This window comes from Pleurodeles waltl, chromosome 2_2, assembly GCF_031143425.1.
Source record: "Pleurodeles waltl isolate 20211129_DDA chromosome 2_2, aPleWal1.hap1.20221129, whole genome shotgun sequence".
Classification (NCBI taxonomy): domain Eukaryota; kingdom Metazoa; phylum Chordata; class Amphibia; order Caudata; family Salamandridae; genus Pleurodeles; species Pleurodeles waltl.
Genome location: NC_090439.1, coordinates 829406710 through 829424500, shown reverse-complemented (window position 1 = coordinate 829424500; position 17791 = coordinate 829406710). Strand labels below are relative to the sequence as shown.

At 43.6% G+C, this 17791-nt stretch overlaps 1 protein-coding gene across 7 annotated transcripts in view; it reads left to right on the top strand.

Moving 5' to 3' along the window:
• The first annotated feature begins 1824 nt into the window (after positions 1-1824).
• Positions 1825-17791, top strand: part of LOC138274052 (membrane-spanning 4-domains subfamily A member 4A-like) — a 773612-nt gene continuing 757645 nt past the window's right edge. For 3 of the 7 annotated variants that reach the window (XM_069218966.1, XM_069218954.1, XM_069218967.1), the window contains exon 1: positions 1825-1957. The gene's annotated coding sequence lies outside the window, so the exon portion shown is untranslated. Of the gene's footprint in view, positions 1958-2244; positions 2324-17791 lie in introns of those variants that run through there. The other 4 variants (XM_069218964.1, XM_069218945.1, XM_069218965.1 and 1 more) reach the window with 3 other exon arrangements.

The window sequence follows — 17791 nt, the reverse complement described above, 5'->3', positions numbered from 1 at the left end:
TTACCACATGACGTGGAATACCTTGGGGAGACTACCTCAGATCATAACCCCTTGTTGTTATTCATGTACTTTTATCATGTGTTCTTGCGTTTGGTTTACATAATCTTAGCATTGTTACTCTAAAGGGCAATAAATGTTTGAACTTTACTAAACTGGTGTGGTGATTCATGGCCACATGGGTCATGGTGTGTATGCGTTTCTGATTCCAATATGAAAGGTGATGTTTATTGATTTTATTACATTGTTGTTAACTATCCCACACTTATCTGATTCCAAAGATCCGTGTTGACCTCTAAGAGTACTTGATGGCTTCTGTATACATTTCACCTTATAAATAAATTATCAAAAGAAATATAAGGCTAGAGGGCCTACTTGGAGGTCTCCACCTGCTGCAATGTTACAGACGGACCTGAAAATGCAGGGTGCGCTGGGACCAAACTCGAGAGTGGCAAAAAGGGGGAAATTCCCACTTAGATTTCTTGTGCTATTCTTTGACGTACCTGAAGACTGCAACTGTAATGATGATTTGCTGAGGAAATGACTTCAGGAGCGGGATCTTCCTGGTGTACTTCTTGTGTTTGGCCATACAGAGTTTGGCCTTGCGGTCCTGTGTAGCCTTCGGGTTCATTTGAGTGCATTCGCCACAGGCCCTGGAGTCGTGATCCGACCCCAGGCCCCAAAATCAGATTTGTGATGAGCCATCACAGACATCTGTTTTCAACAGTTTATGCATGGTTTAAATCCTGATGCTTTTTGTAGCAACATTTCCCTTGCACACTTGTAAAAACATTTGAAAAGCCTGGTCAGAGACCAGAGAAAAGCTCTGGCTCCATATCTGAAAGCATTGAAAGCATTGAAAGCAAGGAACGGACGTCAGCTTGCATGGGTGGTGCTTATATGCGGCTCTACTCTTCACTTCCAGAAATGAATGATCTTGGTATGGAGCTCCACGATGCCACCTGTTATCATGCAGGAGAATTGCTCTAAAAGTTTCTAAGTCCAGTTTGACACCTATGGAAATATTCACAAGGTGAGGAATCTGTGGTTAAAAGTATCCATCAGAAGTGGCTTATTCCACCAGCTGGCAGAAGATATTCATGTGCAATGTTTCCTCTCATCCTAAGGACATATGTATAAATCTTTTAAAAGGTTCAGCTCCTATAGAACAGCATTCTCCAATTTTGAAGGCCCTCAAGAACTTATGACATGTAGGGTCAGACTTAATAAAAAACAGCCCCAGGCACCAAAATAAAAGTGACCCCCATTGGAGAATGATACATCTAAAACAGTGGCCCACATTTGCAAATTGGGTAAGTTTGGAATGTGTAAAAGTCACGCTGTAGAGGGGTAGTGTGAGGTATGGAATAATGTACGCATTTGTTCTTTCTGCAGTCAATGTTTGTGGTAATATCAGCGAAATCAACAGTAAAAACCAGCCCACTAGACCATAAGACAGGCCCACAAACGGCCAAAATAGTCGTTCCTAACAGCCAAAAAAGAACGGCCCACACACTGACTTTTCAGACCAGTCCTTCTGGTACTGCCGATATCCCTTAAGGCAGTCCTATCCTGCTGACGCGCTTTACAAAACACATACAATACAAAATAGCACTGTTGTATTAACATTAGCAGAGCCGACCACAAACCCAACCCTTACTAGGCCTGCTTCTTCGAGATATGATCCTGCTTACAATTAAAGTACACAATGTGACCCATGATTTATCGCTGCCACAACGTATACGTGTTGATATGGAGCTATAACACATTACAGGGCTGCTCTCTTAACTCAAATGCACTTAAGAACTGACATCTAAAACAAACTTTGTTAAAGTGATAAGGCTCACACGGCAACCAGCTGAGGAGAAGGTGATGTGAGGGACAAAGTGAAAACCAGACAGTGTGTGCAGTGAAAGGGAAGAGGAGAAAACAGAAAATCAGAAAAGGTATCGGAAACAAGGTGAGCGAAGGGGCAGGCATGGCTATTTTATACGCAACTTTCTGTAAATAAATCATTATATTACATTTTAAAGTATTTACAAGAATTGTAATGTAATTCCGATATTATAAGGGTTGGGCTAGGCTGGGCTGAGCTGACATTTTATTCCATCGGGAATTTCCGCGGTCGGCTGAAGGGAGGAGGGGCCTGGTAGGAAAGGTATGGTACGTCGGTGCCTCTGTCTCTTCCCCCAGACCCTCAAATAAATTACAGCAGGCACATGGGGCCTCAAGACTGAGAGAGAGGGATCGAGATACAACAAACCACAGAGAGAGAAAAGAGGGAGAGAAGGAGAGAGAGACGCAGTGGATGCACTAAAAGAGAGAGGTAGAGTGAGGAGAAAAAGGAAGCAAGGCTGGTTTTCGGCATTTTTCCTTGGGCTGCTTTGGTTCTCCAGTACCTCCCTGGATTTTTCCTTACCTACAGTAATGGCCGAAAATCAGAATTACAGTGTTTTAGTTACAGAAGACACAAATGTGCACTGGGTATAATTGTATATAATTGTAGATTAGGGAAAATATAGCGGACAGCGAAAGGTGTGCGCGGTGGCAGTGCATGTCAGAGAAGGAACTACTGTATAGTGGCAGAAAAGCGCTCTGCTGGAAACAGGTTTTGTGAGGTAGTAAGGCGTTACCGCATTTGTGAGGAAAAGAAGCATCAGGACAAACTGTGCAGAAGGGCATCTTTCAAACAGCATTGTTTGTTATAGCAGGCACATAGGGCGATATTTTTGAACAAATGTTAATCCAGTCCTGTACTATATGATGCACTGCAGCAAATGAACATGGGCCAGAAACGGGCTAGAAACGAGATGGGTGATAACTGAAACTTTTCGGGTTTGTAGTGGAAGTGGTGGGCTTTCCGTTGAAGGATTTTCCACCAGCGGATGATTTTCTGGAGGAATTAATTCCAAGATAAGAGGTGTTTTTACGGTACCGGCACAGATAAATCATAGGGGTGTTGAAGGGTTTTTAGGGTTCATGGATGGGCAGAGCTTAGGGCTGGTGTGGGTTTTAAGGTTCAGTTTAGGGTTAAGGATTGGGTGGAATTTAAGGTGGAGAGAAGTTTTAAAGATTCAGGAATGGGTGGAGTTTAGATGAAGAAAGGGAATTTTAGGGTTCAGGGCTGCAAGAGTTTCGCGGTGGTGAGGGTTTTTTAGGGGCTGTGACTAGGTGGTCAAGCACAGGGAAGTGTTTTTTTAAGGTTCAGGTATGAGTGGAGTTTTAGAGTGGTGAGGATTTTAAGAGGTCGGGGATGGGGGAAGTGTAGGGATAGAAAGGGCTTTTAGGGTTCAGGAATGGGTGTAGTTTCGATGTAGTGAGAGGTTTTTAGGTTTTTGGGATGGATGGAGTTTAGAGGTAGAAAGGGCTTTTAGAATTCAGGAATGGGGGTGGTTCAGCCATTGTGAGGGGGGTCAGGGGAAAGGGATGGATGGTGTTTAGAGGTTGTGAAGGGTGTCAGGAATGGATGGTGCTTAGGTGTGATGAGGGGTCAGTGAATTAAAAGCATCCAAAGTAATTATTTGACATTGTAAAATTTATAAATTTGAAATCATGCCTCTGATATAAAGCAATTAAATACATATCTCTGGCAAAACTTTTTCCAAAAGTAAGATCTGCAACCTTTGCATTTACGCATTAAAAAGTACCCATGCCATAGTCAATGTTGAACAAAAAGTACATTTTATGAATTGGTTTCTATGAAATTGTAAATACCATTAATTCTGAATATTTCTATTCAGCAGTTTCAAATGGTTTCTCAGTAATGGTATTCTGTGAAATTGTTTCACTATGAAATGAAATGTAACCTTCCTAAGTACTTCCATTAGGTACATGGTGAAGTTATGAAGGGGAATGCACTCTCTGTTTTTCAGGATGAGAAAGGTCCTTTTGCTGATGCCAGTCTTTTGTCTCTTCCCTGTTCACTGTTGTGATTGATAGGCAGGTGTAGAAAGCTCACACCTCCTTGTGTCTTTTTTGTGTATACCTCTGATTGGGGACTGCCCTGTCAGGAGGCTCATACTACATAAAGGCCCTGTCTGGAGAACATCCTGGAGAAAACACCAGAAAGAAGAACCTCCCCAAACAGGTTCTAAAAGTTCAGAGAATCACATGCCCTGCCTACATTTTCTTTAGAAAAGTGGGAGCCATTGACCCACTTGTTGCTCCACCTTCAAAGTTTATTTGACTAAGGAAGGGGGTGCTACACAGAGCACTCAGAGGATTGCTGGGCGATCAGAGCTGGTGTCTCCTTGACAGCCATCTTCCTTGAGTTTAGGGGACATTATCTGAAGATTTGCCTGGAAGGAAGAAACTGCTCCTCTGACCAGAAGCACCTGAAAGCCAATCAGTGTGCTGAGAGAGTTAAGGAGCCTTATAACCCTACTGGGAGAGTGTGTGTCTACAGTTTGGCCCCTATGGTTTGAAGCTTCATCCAAGCAGAAGGTCTAAGGAGAGCTATGTGTGTGCTTGAGGGAACCACTGTACCAACAGACAGTGCCACAGTATCAATAAAGGGTGCACAAGTGGACTGTGCCACTGCATAAATAAACTGTGCCCATGGCATGGTTGCACTGCCCCAGAGGCCGGCCCAAGGTAGACTGAGACCTATAACTTTGTGACCCAAACCCCATCTCATTGGAAGCCTAGCAGTAGATACTACGTCAGTCAGAGCACTGCACTCCTACAGTCTTCACTGTGGCTGCTGCCCAAGTACTGGAGAACCTCCACTTGCTGTATCTACTCCAAGAGGGAGGAAGCCAAACACATGCTAGGGTCCTCACCAGCTACCCATGTAGGAGTGGGCAACACCGCTGTGGTGAGAAATTACACTGGTGAATGAACAGAGTACACAAACTTGTGTACATTTTAATCTGTACCTGTACCTTGATACCTGTCCATACAGACCCAAAACTGAAGAGTGGGAAACTACCTAGTCTATGCAGGCAGAAAGCCAGGGAAGAGGGCAGAGAGAGAGCTGAACTCTAGACCCTAGGCACAGTAGCCTTAGTACATTTATCTCTTTTTGTGAAGTATTGAGCTTTCAATGTGTACTTTTCTTTATCAACGTAAATCTAGGATGGACAATCTGTTATTATGCTGATGAGTGATTGTTGAGGCCTGAGCTTAAGGACCCCCTCACTGCTTCCCTGAGAAGACTGTGACTGTTTGCCATCACTACCATTGAGAATCAAGTGTTGGAGGTTTTGTGCTTGGCCCAATTCAGCAGAACCATAGTTCTAGGAAATCAGTTCTAGGAAACCGATTTACTTTTGGGACACCCACATCTGGTCATTTTGGAAACCTCTTAGCTGCCTCTTAGCTGCAAAAAGGACGCTGTTTAAGGGTTAAGGGTGAGTCAAGGGTTCAACACTGTAATGTAATTGGAGGTCAAAGGGTACAAGATGTCACATGATACCTTAGCATTTAATGAATCAACACAACTTTTCTCTGTCTATTCCACTACTTCTTGATTCTACTAAACACAACATTTCACTCTTAGTACTTCTAAAAATATTATTTGTATCAAATCAGTGTAGCATGACCCTTTTGTGGAAATTTTGAAAAGAAGCACCAAAGTGTTTTTATGTATATAATAGTTACAATAGAAAGGTAACCACCTGTTGAATATTCAGACATTGCAGTAGGGAGATGCTATTTCTTAATTGCGTGTTCTACCTCATAAAAGGAAAGCATTAATGTCAAATTCAGTTGTCATAGGTTAAGCTCCTTAGGTGGAGTTGGGCAAGGTGCTCAAAAGGCACTTGCATAAAACGGTACAGCCAGTCCACCAGATGGGCGAATTGTATTCGTCCATCAGAGGAGGGTGGTTTTAGGCTGATAAAATAAATAGATTTCTTCAAATGATCACCACCAAAGAAACTCCTATTAACATCCATATATTACTCCTGACAGCTGCCCCACCTCTGTTGAGCAAGCTTCTTTCAGACATGCACAGCTAGATCAAGTTCTGTCCTTGGATCACATTCTTTCCGACATATACACTCACCTTTGTTATACCACTTTCTAGCTCCCACATCACAATGCTGGAACTTTGGCAGGTCTGTTCATCTTTTCAAGGATTCCATTATGTAGGAGTCTTCATTAACTAGAATGTTTTTGGAAGTCTACATCCAATTGCTGGGGAAGTATTCAAACGGTGCTCGCCTCTTTGCCATTATCCAATAATTCACTGTCATATTTTTGGAGATCCGAACTGAACACTCAACATGATAGAGGTCACCAAAAGCCAATAATGTTGTTAGATCTAGTTCCCAAATGGCAATAGGCACTTTCTCAAGCTCTAATATTTCAAAAGTGTCTGCAGAGGAGCAGAGCTCTGCTATTCATTGCACTCATTCAAACCATACTGCTGTATATTACTATCAGTTCAGGATGTTTCAGGGCAATCAGAAGTTAGTGGGCCCAAACTATATACATCCAGGTTTTTTACCTGCAATATGCAGGGTCATCCGTACTGCAGTGGCATAACAAACCTAGAGGACCCCCCTGCAAAGTACCTGGAGGGAACCCCTGGAGCATTCAAGGGCCTACAACCCATGTACAGCGTACTGTGCTGAGGGGGCCCCCTGGAGCTAAGTCCCCCCACCCTCCCCTGCACTACAGGGCTGCAGGAGCCTTTGTTATACCACTGCCATACTGCAGATTTCACTCTTTGGTGGTAGCAGTAGGAATACTGTTTTTAGGGCTAGAGCTTACTGATGCATAAATCATGACAAATACATCGCAGTTAACAGGAGCAGACTTTATTTAAAAGGATAATTGCCTTATGACATTTGGGGGGTGTAGTGCACCCACATGTTATTCCGTAATGCCCTTTTAGAAGGGGTTCCAATTTATAATTCCACCTGCAAACCTATAAATATTTGTAATGTTTTGCATTAAATTTAGTTGTGTGTGTGTGACTAGTTTTGTTTGAACCCTTTTACCCCATCGCTAAGCCTTTTTGTTATGTTTGAGGAACTTTGAGCTGACGCCTTCATAAATTTCTGTTCCATCAAAGGTATTCAGACCACATGTGTCCTTTTTTCCCTACGTGCTGGGGTTTATAAATGCACTCAGGATTTGTGGATTATCCTGGAGATAATAAAGAAAGTAGCAAACATTTAACAAAAGTATGCTTTAAAAAAAAAAAAAAAAAAAATGGAAACATGCTGTGCCAGAAAGGGTGTTTTTTCCCCACAAATGGCATCAGAAGCAGCTTTGATATGTTTAGATCATTCCCATGCCAGCTTTCAGAAACAGGCAAAAAGAAAAGATTGTTAAAAGAAAAGATTTTTTTTGCCACAGCTCTTGAACCTTTGTTTTTCCTACATTTTTGGGTGTCTACACATTTGCAGCATGAGGTGGAATACATTTGGAATGCAGCAAGGGGTCATATGTGTAGATTGCATACCGTTAAAAAAAAAAAAGAATTATAAAAAAAAATGATGAAAATAAGTAGATAAAATAGAAATAAGTGACAATGTTTTCATCTCTAATTTTTTGCCCCGGTGGCTGATTGACAAATTGTACGTACTGTACGTCCGTCAGATCTTTCTTTGTTGGTTGTCCAAAAAAAGACACAATACCCAGAGTCAGTAACTCTGCTATACCTAATAATGATTTGTCATTGTTTACCGACTATGCATCAATTCATTTAGTAAAATCTAATGAATGAAAAACTGGTATGGGGAACCTACGAAAGAGGTTTGGGAGAAATGCTTGGAAATAGACTACTGACAATTGCTCAGGATAGCATTCCAAACCCATTGTATGAAGGATATATTATTTTTAAATGCGCCCAAATCACTGAGTTTAAGAATGGTGATATTTGTAGAAGTGTGTATTATAAGTATTCATACTATCATTTGATTCAGCTGGAATTTTGAAAAATATGTCATGTGATTCAAACCGCATTTTTTAAAACAGTGTTTTTTCATGCACATGTGCTTATCTTTGAAAGCTACAAATTGAGTTTCATTTAATTTAATGACAACAAAAGTTCTACCATTCTGTGTTTGCACACTTCTCCCAATAAAAGTGGCACTCCGCTTGTATGGCTGGGCCTATCAACCAGGACAGAAAAAGCCCTAAAAACAAAGGTGATGACACCAAGTCTTAGCCTTGAAAACTTAACCATTTTGTAATGTGGGGGGCGGCGATGTTTGAGTCTGTGCTCAGCTGCCACTTAGTGAAACCCACCAAACCCAGACGTTTCCCAAACTTTGTTCAGTGATAGGATTGAATGACTTGTTTTACTTTTATTTTTCTCCCAAAAAGGAATCCCTCTGCTGCCAGCATCAGACCGTTCACACCCTGGGTAGTGGATGTGACCCTCACAGTCAAGCGACTAAAGAGTTGTGCTGTGGATGTGAAGTTTATTTCCATTGCATGTAAGGAGTGAAATAATATGCACTGGTTTGACAATGATAGATCAAGTGTTGTGTAATGCACTTTTGAGTTCTGGTTTGGTAGGTCACAGCTCCTCTCTGAGCTAGCCCTTGCCCACTCTATCTTGTTTTCCTAAGAGTCAACTTCTAAAAGGGGTACTTTGATCCTTGTTTGGGGATCTGCGGTACAGATGGCCCAGGACAACAGAGCTGAATGACCCCCATGGACACAATTTAGACATGCTTCTTCTGGTTGTTTGTGGCCTCCTTGGTGTCTAAGTACTGCAGTTCCTTCCAGCATAAACAATTTTCCTGGGGGAAGGTAGGTGCAGTTGCCACATGGTCTTGCAAGCTCCTTATGTTTTTATTCCCTTCATCAGCATGGGGATTGAGAGAGACAGCTCATATTCTGGAGCACCCCCCTCCATTGGGCTTTTTACAGAGGCCCTGAGCTCCCTCTCATAAGTGGCAAATTCAGAATCACCCAACTGCCACCCACAGACATGATTTTATCTCAGTGCAGCCTAAAATCAGCGTAACTCAATCCACAATAGACTAAATGAGGCAGAGCTAGAGGTGATCCAAGTGACTTGATCCAAACTGGAAGACAATCGTTCTACGGGCCTCTTGACACCCTGGAATATTATCAGAAAATGTCTATAGATTTCCTCTCACTTGCACTGCTGCTTTTCCCTCCTTAGCAGCAGCTTTGCTGTAGTGTTTTGGACTGGTCCTGTTCATCCCTCACAGCCTCTTGATCTGGAGGTCTCCTTATCATCAGCACCACATTCCTTCAGGGCAGACTGCTTTCTAAACTGCATCACCCAGTCGCCTATACTTTGCAGTTTGGCTTTAGGCAATAATAAGAATCTGCAGGGCCTACTGCTAGGACTTCCACAAAGTGCTTCAGGATCTGCATCTTCTACCGATCTTGAGACAGCCATGTTGCTAGTGTCACCAGTTCTAGAGGCCACAAAATTCAGAGTACAAAAAATGAATCCCCAGGCTCCTGACAGGGGCTCCTCAGCAATGCTAGATGTATAACTGCTCTGACATACATACTCAGCTTTCTTACCGTATGCATGGATTTAAAAAAAGGAAGTGGAGTTACCGGTAATTGGTGACCAGCACTCAGACTAATGGTGCCACATTGTTATTTTAGAGTCACTAAAAGGAATGATCAGCTCACTGACTCTCCAATTATCATGCTTCATTCTGGATAGGATTCTAGTTGGTTGTTCACTCCAAAACCAAGGCTCATCTCCCCCCAACTCATCTTCACCCACACTAGCCTGTGTTTGGTCTCCTAAGCATTTCCAAGAACCTGCTGCTAAGAACCATAAACAGAAGTATGGGGCCTCCTATTGTTTGGCCTTGAAAGCATCTTGGAAGCATCAAAGAAACACACTGCTTCTGAAATGGGTCTATTGTTTCGTGGGCCATTTGGTCTGCCAGGGTGCAGAGGAGCAAGTCATTCTTCTAGTCAGGCAACTCCATACACAAATCTAATTAAAGCCCTGGCTCAGAAATATGGCAAATTATGAAGTATGCAAAGGCATCCAGACATGTCAAAACATGCCTCATACTTGAGAAAACAGGCCATATAATTTACAGACAAGGCATCATTACTGACCTTTGTACCAAGTTTCAACCTAAGTTACAATAAAACACAGCTTACAAGTATAATTCACACTAAGGCATTAAACATTATACAGTATACCCAAAATAGAAAGGTACGTTCCATTTTTGGCTCCATTTGATTCATACATATATTTCTAGGTCCCATCTACAATAGGGCTACAGGTGCAGAAGCTTGGCTGAGTTATACAACATTCTTCCATACTTAGCGTGTACATGTGCACATGTGTTTGTACACATATTCCCCTACAACATATTCAGAGCTCCTTATCTCCATATGACCATATTTTAAAAGATGGTCGCTAGATATTGAAGCTTACAATCGTTTTACCAAGAGCATTGTAATGGGTGAGAATGTAATTAGGTCCACATACTAGATTCCCAGAAGCAAAATAAAACCAGTGTTTTTCACCGGGATGAACTATTTCTTCAAAAATACACAAACATTTTCCTAGGCAACTATTTGGGCATTTCCAAAGAAGCACCTATAAATAATCCCACCATATTCCAGAGGCCTACTTATCAACACTTCTGTTGGATACAAACAATCAATATACGTAAGAAATGTATATGGTCTAAATTTAACTGATGTTTAATTAAAACAACGTAAAATGCATCATAGTTGGATACAAGACATCAATGTGCATACGAAATGTGTACGGTCTTACTTAAATCAATTTTTCACTTTGTAAACACCAGGCATCCTGCATCCCACTATTTTATATAGACAATAGTTTGAAGTTTGAAAATATTCTTTATTATGCTTTATTATGCTAAAAAAATCAGCATGTCTTAGAATACTAAGAAATGCCCCACTGTAAAGCAGACCTTAAATGAAGATATCATTTGTACATCAATTGACTCTATCACTGACCACCTATGATGTAAAGGGAAGGGCACCGTGAGTGAAAACCCTTGCTAATTAAGAGGGACTGCCCTCACTCATCCAGTAGTTGTCATGCTACATCCTCCAGCACCACCTGACACCTTTACAATGGAGTGTGGTGCAGCTGCTACCAATCAATTAATTGGGGAGTTTAAGCAGCTAATCTAGAGCAATCACAAAACAACATAAAGTACATCATAGATTGCTACGATTATAGATCTCAAGGGCACAGAAGGCTACTGTCAGAAAATACCCAACCCTTTACAAATGATAAAGCACAATGAGTAATTTGTATAATCAGCTTTGTTAATAGGGTACGATTATATACATTGTTAACAATAACCCAGTGAAAATAGCTTTCCATACCATGCAGCTTTTGTTTAAAATGAATGAGCTGACAGAGCTCTTAGCAACCTCTTCAGCCTGCCTTATTAATTGATGTACCTTTTGATCACCCATGACATATTACTGTGGCAGATGTTGTGGGGATTGAAATACAGCTATGCAATCCCAGCCCAAGACCATTTTCCCTTGTGTACTCTAACAATGGGGTCTTAAAGACTCCATCCAGCTTTATACAATCCAGTATGGCATCTCTATTCAGAGTGGACATGCAGTTGGACCAGATGGAAATCCATAAACGTGTCGAGGCTAGGCTTATTTCATCCAAAAATATTTGTGGGAACTCCAGAAAGTACCTGCAAATCCTGTTTTCTTCGATCTGAACAGAAGCGGCATTCCCAATAATCCCAAATATCCACCCCATATGTTTCAATGGAATTTCCTTTCAAGTTTACACAATAAGCATATGTTTGATTACTAGCCATGCCACTAAATGGAATACTGGTGCAAAGGATTTTGTATATTGCAACTTCCAGGTCTGACCGTCAGGAACTTTGCAATAGAGCGTTCCCACTGGTCAGTTCGGTGTGAACAGTGCTGTGAGATAGCACTCGGCTCCCTTAAAGGAGCAGAGTGCTGCCTCGTAGCACAGAATGGGGCAACCAACAACCTCAAAATGTGCACTGTCTGCAAAGCAGACAGTGCACATTCCGAGGGTGCTGGGCAAGGGGGCACCCTGAACTTGTTCTCCACCAGCCTTTTCATGGTGGGGAAATGCCATGAAAAGGCTGTGGCAAAACAAGGTTGTAATCAGCTAAGCAGCACTGAGTTCAGCACCAAACTGGCTGACTACAACCAAGACGGCTGTCAGTCCATCGGGAACAATGCTCCCAGCAGGAACGGCGGTCCCCTGGCGGGATTGCCCGTGTAGGAGGTTGGTCTGGTTTGTAGTGAGTGAGTACCTAAAGTACTTACACCTCATACCAGGTCCAGTTATCCCTCATTAGTGAAATGTAGTCAGTGTCTAGAAGCCAGGCTCTCTAGGTGTAGTGTGGATGAGCGGCCAAGGCCTAACTAGGAGACATGCAAAGCTCATGCAGTACCACTGTAGTAACCCGGAGGCAATGTGTAAAGCGTTTGCACAAGACACACAACACACATGATGCAAGATGTACACCACAAAGTAAACACAACACTGAGCTATGTAAATATAAACTGTATTGCACAAAACATAATTAGACCACCACTACACGGAAGTAATAGCCTGCTACCTTAGCAGTTGTCAGAACGTTACACAAGTTACTAATACTCTGCAGGAATAAGCAGTTGTCACATTAGAACACGTAAGTACTCAGGATTCTGCAACATAAGCAGTAGTCAGGAATCACAGTAAATAATGTATGTACTTGTCATAAAAATATCCTATATAACTATAGAAAGAACATTACAAAATTATATGGCAAGTCATGAGCAAATAAACATACATCAGCCTCACATGCCCATAATAGGAACATATAGTCAATATATATTATTATAAAAACAACCCTGGAGCATACCACCCTCCCAGTGTCCCCAAAAGTACCTTATTTGGTGGGACAGGGCACTCTTAGTGCCTGGAAGAGGAACGTGGGACCCCCGGTGCTCCTATGTGCGAAACGGGGGCCGCATGGTGCTCCTGGGGAGAGGGGCAGTCGGCACCCTCTCTGATGTGTCGAACAGGCCCCTCCTGGGGCCTGTGATCCCTGTGGGGCCCCCCAAGGCCTCCACGGGCCCTATCACCAACAAAGGTGGGGGGGCGGCAGCCCAACAAAAGAAATAGGGGTGAGAGGAAGGGGCCTCCATCGAGGCCTCCCTTTCCCGTTCTTTAAAGAATAATGCCCGGTTGAAAAGTGGGAGCGTCCCGCTCCTATGGCAGTGACCGGGGTAGGGTGGACGGTCCGCTTGCCTTCCCCTGAGTCCTCCTCCTCAAGGGTGGCCCTGGGACCCAGAGGAGACCTCCGATGAGGTCTCTCTCCCTCCTGGGGCCGCTGCAGCACACTCGCCCGAGTTGATGTGCGAGTGTTTCTCTTTAGTTCCCGGGCCACCACAGTGATTCTGGTCAGGAATGGAGGGTGGATGGTGCTCTGGGGGCGCTCTAAAGAGTGAGCCGGGCCCCGGGGGTACTGGTAGGAGCACACTTGCTCTGGTTACCTTTTTCTTGTGCCCCGGGGGCACTGAAGAGCGTGCAACACTCGCGCTTGGGCGGAATAGGACTCCCGGGCTAGGGTGGTGATTTTGGCAAGCCAGGATTGCTTATGAGCACAGACAACCCTGGGTCATGGCGGTGATCATTTTTCCACAACCACCACGCGCTTCACACAACGCGAGAGGCACCATGTGGATCCCAGGCTGCGGCGGTGATTTTGGGCAGCCTGGAAGTGCTTTAAGAGTGCATAGAGCAACAATGGTGTCCCTGGCTGTGGCAGTGACTTTAGGCAGCAAGGAAGCGCTTTGAAAAGTGCTTAGAGGCCACACAAGAGCGCTCTCAAAGCGTTTAAGCAATCAAAGCAGCACTCCTCATGCTGAAATGAGTTACAGGCATCATGGGCCACAACACCCTGCCCCTGGAGACAAAAATGAAGAAAGGGCACAGGGCTGGGGAACCCAGCTACAGACCAGCGCAACAAGGGGATGCAAGCTGTGGCAGTTCCTCCTAGTGACCAGGCAGGTCACAGCTCAGCACAGCAGCAGCAGTCCAAGGTGGTCCTGGTGAGTCCTCTCAACAGCGTCCTGTGTCCAGTTCCAGGTAAGCTTCTCCAAGGTTCAAGAATGTCTAAATTGTGGGGAAAATTCCCCTGTACTTATAGTCAGTTTGCAGTGTCTCTTACAATGAGGGGGAGGGGGGCTCCAACCAGTTACAACTGGTTCTGGCTGGGAATGCCCCTTCTCTTCTCCAGCACAGGCTCCAAACATCAGTGGGGGGTAAACAACCCTATTGTGCGAGGTCAGGGCACAGCCTTTACAAATGCAGGTGTGCCCGGCCTCTCCCTTTTCTCAGCCCAGGAAGACTATACAATGTGTAGATGCACCTCTGTGACACCTCCACCTTCCCTGTGTACAGGCACAAAGCCCCAACTGTCAGTCTGCCCAGACGTGGATTGGTGGCAAGCTGAAAAAACACCAGAGTCATAAGCACAGATAAATGTGCACTTTCTAGAAGTGGCATTTCTGTAATAGTAATAAAAAATACACCTACACTATTAAGCAGCATTTCTCATCACTATCACAAACATACCAAACATGCCTACGTTACCTCTCATAAATCAGACAATACCCCTTACACATAATATACTGTTCAATGGAAGCACTCAAGCCCTTATAAATTAATGTAAATATAAAACATAATCAAAGCCAAGCAGTCCATTAATCCATTTGAGAAGGTCTTCTTCTTCTTTAATCTTGCGTTTAAGCAACCAAAGCCAAGCCAACACGTGTTTCGTCAGGGTACATATCTCCCCATAGACTTCATCAAGGCTTCTCTCAGCTGTTAACAATTTATAATATCCAATCAATGTAATGTTTAAAATAATAATAAATCCAAAACATCTGTAATTCTCTTACTTTTAACTTGCACCCAGTGATATATACAAACGCCCTATATGTGGTGGAAATCTATTACACAGTGTGTTATCCTATATAAAAGTAGCAGTTACAATATTCTTATAATGCTAGTAAGTAGACCCACATGCACCCATGAGTGGTACTCTTAATACCAGAAACACCATAGTGTATTTAATTAGTTGAAATTTGAATAAATAGGTATGCTACTATTACCTGATGTGATAGGTTTTGTTTTTGTGTTTGAAATTGTAACCAGATTCAAGTTATCTGTAAGTGCAAATGTAATGCACATGAGAAATTTAAACTCTTTCTCCTGTGTTTATTTTTGTTTATTTTTATTTTTTATTCTTTAAATCCTTAAATCTTTAATCTATACAGCATAAATTATTAAATATACCCATTACTATACTTACACTAGAATACGACAATCAGTATTGTATGTTCTGTATATAAATGTCTCCTTGTTCTGTCTAAAAGAAGGAGAAAAGGAAAAGGAAAAACCCCCTTAAGCCTTAGGGCTTCCCAATTAAAGGGTGTTTTGGGGAACAACCTTGGTTAGCACCGTCCATTGGATACTTTGAACAAAACTATTGGTGAGCACCCTACTCTTTTAAAATCCCCTCTTGTAACTGTTTGCCCTTACACATAAGGCAGGGCATTTCTAATGCAATCCTATGAAAAGGCAGCACTCACAGCAGTGAGACACCAAGTTAGGCTGTTTGTCACTACCAGGACAGGCCACACAACCTAGCACATGTCCTGCCTTTTACATACATGGCACCCTGCCCATAGGGCTAGCTAGGGCATACCTTAGGGGTGACTTACATGTAGTAAAAGGGGAGTTCTGGGCCTGGCAAGTAAATGTAGATGCCGGGTCCCTGTGGCAGAAAACTGCGCACAAAGGCCCTGTGCTAGCACGCCTGAGATAGGTTTGACAGGCTACTTCAGTGGGTGGCTCAAGCAGCGCTGCAGGCCCACTAGCAGCATTTAATTTACAGGTCCTGGGTATAGGATACCACTTTATAAGAGACTTATAGGTAAATTAAATATGCCAAATAGGTATAAGCCAATCATACCAATTTGACAAGGGAGAGCACATGCACTTTAGCACTGGTTAGCAGTGAAAAAGTGCTCAGAGTCATAACGTCAGCCAACAAAGGTCAGAAAAATAAGGAGGCAAAAGGCAAAAAGTCTGGGGAATGACCCTGAGGAAGGGCCAGGTCCAACAAGTGCAAATAGTGAAAATCACAATAGTTAGAAATGGTCCTAGAGGGAACACAAACCGTATGCTAAGAAAGTGGAACGCGAAAGTCGGTTTCCCACCTAGGCAAGTGTAGTGTGTAGAGGTGCGCTGGGAGTATTAGGAAACACCAAAGGTAAGTAATAGAACCCACCCCAGAGCCCAGGAAAGCAGGTGTAAATCACAGTAACTTCCCTAGAACACACAAGAAAGAAGATTATGCAATAACCTGAAGAGACTGCAAGACACCAACAATGTATTCCTGGACCGAAGACCTGTGGAAGAAGGAGACCAAGTCCAAGAAGCACTGAAGAGTGCAGGGAGAACAGGATCCCCTGCTAATCCGGATGAAGGGGAAAAAGAAGAACCACCAGTGAAGAACAACAGTCAGTATTGCACCCAAGAAGACAGATACGGGATCCTGGTTAGTGCAGAGGATGTCCCACGCCTGATGGATGATTACAGTCTGGTTTGCGCCTCTGAATTCAGCCAACAAGCCTTGGCACATGCAAAGCTCATGGTTAGCAGATGCCCGGGACCAGGAGGGACCTGGTGGACTCTACCCAGAAGGGGGAGAACTCAGAGAGCCCTCAGAAGACCAGGCAGCGTGCACAGGAGTCCCACAGCATGGGGACAAAGGAGGTGCAAAAGGAGGCCCATGCAGCACTACACAAAGGGATCCCATGCCACCTTGAGAACATCACAGGAATCACAGGAAGGAGTGTTGGGGGCTGGAGCTGCACGGCACACAAAGGAGGTTGTGAAAAGATGCCAACAAGCCTTGGCAACTGTAAAAACATGCGGTGGACAGTGGTACTGTTTTGCGTGGGGAGGCAAGCTCTTAACTCCACCAAAGTTGGACAGTTTGACATCAGGACCATCTGGACCACTTCAGTCCACCACCTGTGAAGCTGGATCCACGCACTTTGCCAGGAGAGGGGACCCAACCACCGGTCGTCGCTGCAGAAGGGTGCCTGCTGGAGCAGGTTAGTGACTCCTTCACTTCGAGGGAGATTCCTTCATTCTTCTGGTGCAGGCTGATGACTGACTGTCCTCTGACGTTGCATGACTGGGAAACCATTGCAGTTGCTGACAGGAGCTGAAGATACAATGTTGCAGAAGTCGTATTGGCTTCTTTGTTGCAGCTGTAGAGTTCCTGAAGCAACAGGAGGGAAGAAACCTGTCTGTGAGGTGGTGTCACATAGACTCTCATTATTCTAATGAGACTACTGGATTTCGAGCAGCAGAATCTCCCGCGGCTTGGGAGAATAGGTCTGACCCACTGCAGGTGAGGCCTGTCACTCCAATCCGGGTTTTGCTTCAGCCAACTAGCAGTGCCTCATCTCTACCCGAGGGCAGGGATGACTGGGCAGCCGAGCGCATGACATAATTGTTTTTTTCCGGGAAGCCGTGGTCACTCAGGTCTCATCCATTTCTCTCAGTTACCTTAGTCTCATATATAAAATGACAAACAGAGGCAGTATATGTTTTAATAATGATTTTAATAAAACGACTGCATCTTAGATAGCAAAGCGTGAGCTGCAATAACCAGGACGACACAGCATGACAGTATTAAAATTGAAAATAATGAGAGAGGGAACAGGGAGATTACTGGGCCAGTGTACACTCTCCCTAATGTAACCAATAACAATTATAAAGTACACTGTTCCACAGAAAAGGAAAAGAAACACAACTAGT